Here is a 5,000-nt window from a genome sequence, read left to right as displayed (position 1 = left end):
CCAGCCCTTGGGGTTGGTGATGGCAGGCAGGCAGGCAGGCAGGCAGGCAGGCAGGCAGGCAGGCAGGCAGGCAGGCAGGCAGGCAGGCTGGCTGGCTGGCGGATGAGAGTGGAGGCAGGAGGAAAGGAAAAGGGTTAGGCTGGGAGCCAGCCCTTGGGGTTGGTGAAGGCAGGCAGGCAGGCAGGCAGGCAGGCTGGCTGGCTGGCTGGCTAATGAGAGTGGAGGCAGGAGGAAAGGAAAAGGGTTAGGCTGGGAGCCAGCCCTTGGGGTTGGTGAAGGCAGGCAGGCAGGCAGGCAGCCAGGCAGGCAGGCAGGCAGGCTGGCTGGCTGGCGGATGAGAGTGGAGGCAGGAGGAAAGGAAAAGGGTTAGGCTGGGAGCCAGCCCTTGAGGTTGGTGAAGGCAGGCAGGCAGGCAGGCTGGCAGGCTGGCTGGCTGGCGGATGAGAGTGGAGGCAGGAGGAAAGGAAAAGGGTTAGGCTGGGAGCCAGCCCTTGAGGTTGGTGAAGGCAGGCAGGCAGGCTAGCTGGCTGGCTGGCGGATGAGAGTGGAGGCAGGAGGAAAGGAAAAGAGTTAGGCTGGGAGCCAGCCCTTGGGGTTGGTGAAGGCAGGCAGGCAGGCAGGCTGGCTGGCTAATGAGAGTGGAGGCAGGAGGAAAGGAAAAGGGTTAGGCTGGGAGCCAGCCCTTGAGGTTGGTGAAGGCAGGCAGGCAGGCAGGCAGGCTAGCTGGCTGGCTGGCGGATGAGAGTGGAGGCAGGAGGAAAGGAAAAGGGTTAGGCTGGGAGCCAGCCCTTGGGGTTGGTGAAGGCAGGCAGGCAGGCAGGCAGGCAGGCTGGCTGGCTGGCGGATGTGAGTGGAGGCAGGAGGAAAGGAAAAGAGTTAGGCTGGGAGCCAGCCCTTGGGGTTGGTGAAGGCAGGCAGGCAGGCAGGCAGGCAGGCAGGCAGGCAGGCTGGCTGGCTGGCGGATGTGAGTGGAGGCAGGAGGAAAGGAAAAGAGTTAGGCTGGGAGCCAGCCCTTGGGGTTGGTGAAGGCAGGCAGGCAGGCAGGCTGGCTGGCTAATGAGAGTGGAGGCAGGAGGAAAGGAAAAGGGTTAGGCTGGGAGCCAGCCCTGTGAAGGGTATAGAGCTGGTCCGGCGTGCCACGGCCGGGACGAAAACCGCATCGTTCGTCCTGAATCGGAGGTTGGACTGTGTATGCACAGTATAGTATGTGGAATATATACAAAGGTTGAGAATTTTTAAACAAAAATAAAAGAAAGTAATTGTGAGAAATAAAGAAAAGGAAAAGAGGTTGCTGTATGCCTGGAAAAGGCCGGAAGCCTCCCCACGGCTGTGAGAAGGCCAGGGGGTCAGGCCTGGAGCCAGCCCCCAGCAGGAGTAGCAGGCTGGGGGTCCTGGAAAGGCTGGAAACCTCCCCGTGGCTGCGAGAAGACGAGGGGGTCAGGCCTGGAGCCAGCACCCAGCCTGCTCCTCATGCTGGGGGCCTGGAAAAGGCCGGAAGCCTCCCCACGGCTGTGAGAAGGCCAGGGGGTCAGGCCTGGAGCCAGCCCCCAGTACGAGTAGCAGGCTGGGGGGCCTGGAAAGGCCAGACGCCTGCCTGTGGCTGCTAGAAGAAGACGAGGGGCTCAGGGCTGGAGCCAGCACCCAGCACGAGTAGCAGGCTGGGGGGCCTGGAAAGGCCAGAAGCCTCCCTGTGGCTGCTAGAAGAAGACGAGGGGGTCAGGGCTGGAGCCAGCACCCAGCACGAGAAGCAGGCTGGGGGGCCTGGAAAGGCCAGAAGCCTCCCTGTGGCTGCTAGAAGAAGAGGAGGGGGTCAGGGCTGGAGCCAGCACCCAGCACGAGTAGCAGGCTGGGGGGCCTGGAAAGGCCAGAAGCCTCCCTGTGGCTGCTAGAAGAAGACGAGGGGGTCAGGGCTGGAGCCAGCACCCAGCACGAGTAGCAGGCTGGGGGGCCTGGAAAGGCCAGAAGACTCCCTGTGGCTGCTAGAAGAAGAGGAGGGGGTCAGGGATGGAGCCAGCACCCAGCACGAGTAGCAGGCTGGGGGGCCTGGAAAGGCCAGACGCCTGCCTGTGGTTGCTAGAAGAAGAGGAGGGGGTCAGGGCTGGAGCCAGCACCCAGCACGAGTAGCAGGCTGGGGGGCCTGGAAAGGCCAGACGCCTGCCTGTGGCTGCTAGAAGAAGAGGAGGGGGTCAGGGCTGGAGCCGGCACCCAGCCTGCTCCTCGTGCTGGGGGCCTGGAAAGGCTGGAAGCCTCCCCGTGGCTGTGAGAAGAGGAGGGGGTCAGGGCTGGAGCCGGCACCCAGCCTGCTCCTCGTGCTGGGGGCCTGGAAAGGCTGGAAGCCTCCCCATGGCTGTGAGAAGATGAGGGGGTCAGGGCTGGAGCCGGCACCCAGCCTGCTCCTCGTGCTGGGGGCCTGGAAAGGCTGGAAGCCTCCCCATGGCTGTGAGAAGATGAGGGGGTCAGGCCTGGAGCCAGCCCCCAGCACGAGTAGCAGGCTGGTGGGCCTGGAAAGGCCAGACGCCTGCCTGTGGCTGCTAGAATAAGAGGAGGGGGTCAGGGCTGGAGCCAGCAACCAGCACGAGTAGCAGGCTGGGGGGCCTGGAAAGGCCAGACGCCTGCCTGTGGCTGCTAGAAGAAGAGGAGGGGGTCAGGGCTGGAGCCAGCACCCAGCACGAGTAGCAGGCTGGGGGGCCTGGAAAGGCCAGACGCCTGCCTGTGGCTGCTAGAAGAAGAGGAGGGGGTCAGGGCTGGAGCCGGCACCCAGCCTGCTCCTCGTGCTGGGGGCCTGGAAAGGCTGGAAGCCTCCCCGTGGCTGTGAGAAGATGAGGGGGTCAGGCCTGGAGCCAGCCCCCAGCACGAGTAGCAGGCTGGGGGGCCTGGAAAGGCCAGACGCCTGCCTGTGGCTGCTAGAAGAAGAGGAGGGGGTCAGGGCTGGAGCCAGCGCCCAGCACGAGTAGCAGGCTGGGGGGCCTGGAAAGGCCAGACGCCTCCCTGTGGCTGCTATAAGACGACGAGGGGGTCAGGGCTGGAGCCAGCACCCAGTACGAGTAGCAGGCTAGGGGGGCCTGGAAAGGCCAGACGCCTGCCTGTGGCTGCTAGAAGAAGAGGAGGGGGTCAGGGCTGGAGCCAGCACCCAGCACGAGTAGCAGGCTGGGGGGCCTGGAACGGCCAGACGCCTCCCTGTGGCTGCTAGAAGAAGAGGAGGGGGTCAGGGCTGAAGCCGGCACCCAGCCTGCTCCTCGTGCTGGGGGCCTGGAAAGGCTGGAAGCCTCCCCGTGGCTGTGAGAAGGTGAGGGGGTCAGGCCTGGAGCCAGCCACTAGCACGAGTAGCAGGCTGGGGGGCCTGGAAAGGCCAGACGCCTCCCTGTGGCTGCTAGAAGAAGAGGAGAGGGTCAGGGCTGGAGCCGGCACCCAGCCTGCTCCTCGTGCTGGGGGCCTGGAAAGGCTGGAAGCCTCCCCGTGGCTGTGAGAAGATGAGGGGGTCAGGCCTGGAGCCAGCCCCCAGCACGAGTAGCAGGCTGGGGGGCCTGGAAAGGCCAGACGCCTCCCTGTGGCTGCTAGAAGACGACGAGGGGTTCAGGCTTGGAGCCAGCACCCAGCCCTGCTCCTCATGCTGGGGGCCTGGAAAAGGCTGGAAGCCTCCCCACGGCTGTGAGCAGATGAGGGGGGGTCAGGCCTGGTAAGGATGGAAGCCTCCCTGTGGCTGTGAAAAGACGAGGGGGTCAGGCAGGTGAGCTATGTCTATGAGAGAGAGGGAGAGAAAGAGAGAGAGAGAGAGAGAGAGAGAGAGAGAGAGAGAGAGAGAGAGGAGTACCAGGGGCACGGGGATGAGAGCAGAGTACCAGGGGCACGGGGATGAGAGCAGAGTACCAGGGGCACGGGGATGAGAGCAGAGTACCAAGGGCACGGGGATGAGAGCAGAGTACCAGGGGCACGGGGATGAGAGCAGAGTACCAGGGGCACGGGGATGAGAGCAGAGTACCAGGGGCACGGGGATGAGAGCAGAGTACCAGGGGCACGGGGATGAGAGCAGAGTACCAAGGGCACGGGGATGAGAGCAGAGTACCAGGGGCACGGGGATGAGAGCAGAGTACCAGGGGCACGGGGATGAGAGCAGAGTACCAGGGGCACGGGGATGAGAGCAGAGTACCAGGGGCACGGGGATGAGAGCAGAGTACCAAGGGCACGGGGATGAGAGCAGAGTACCAGGGGCATAAAACCAAAACGACAAGAAGAAGAAGTGGGGGGAGAAAAATATGACAAAGTCAATCTCGGAGAGAAGGCGAAAAGCAGGCCAAAGCGGTTGAAATCCAACCGCTTTGTCATTTTCAGAGAGAAGGCGAAAAGCGCAGGCCAAAGCCAAGCGCGTCTTGCGTATTTTCTACATTTCTTTCATTTTCTACATTTTTCGCCACGTCCCCGATGACAAAACGTCAAAAAAGATAAAGTACAGAAGGAGCGGGGAAGGAAAAACGACAAAAGTCGTTTTCGGAGAGAAGGCCCCAAAGCGGTTGAAATCCAACCGCTTTGGGTACCCCCTTCTCTCCGAAAGGCGCGCGCTTTTACCCGCCTTCCCAAGCGAGTCTGCGCACGATTTCAGAAACCAGCTTTTCGGAAACAGGGGCCTCCAGAGGAGAGGCCCGAGGCGCCCGGCCGTCGATGCCCGCCCCTCAGGCTCGGTGCGTGGGGCGGACAGGAGGGGTCTGCCGGCCTCCGGGCCCCGGTTCTCCGCGCTTTGGGGTGAGGGCCCCAAAGCGGTTGAAATCCAACTGCTTTGGGCACCCCCTTCTCTCCGAACGGCGCGCGCTTTTACCCGCCTTCCCAAGCGAGTCTGCGCACGATTTCAGAAACCAGCTTTTCGGAAACAGGGGCCTCCAGAGGAGAGGCCCGAGGCGCCCGGCCGTCGATGCCCGCCCCTCAGGCCCGGTGCCTGGGGCGGACAGGAGGGGTCTGCCGGCCTCCGGGCCGCGGTCCTCTGCGCTTTGGTTTCTTTTTCTCCGCCA

This window comes from Chaetodon auriga, chromosome 23 (assembly GCF_051107435.1).
Source record: "Chaetodon auriga isolate fChaAug3 chromosome 23, fChaAug3.hap1, whole genome shotgun sequence".
Taxonomy (NCBI): domain Eukaryota; kingdom Metazoa; phylum Chordata; class Actinopteri; order Chaetodontiformes; family Chaetodontidae; genus Chaetodon; species Chaetodon auriga.
This window is presented reverse-complemented; position numbering follows the sequence as displayed.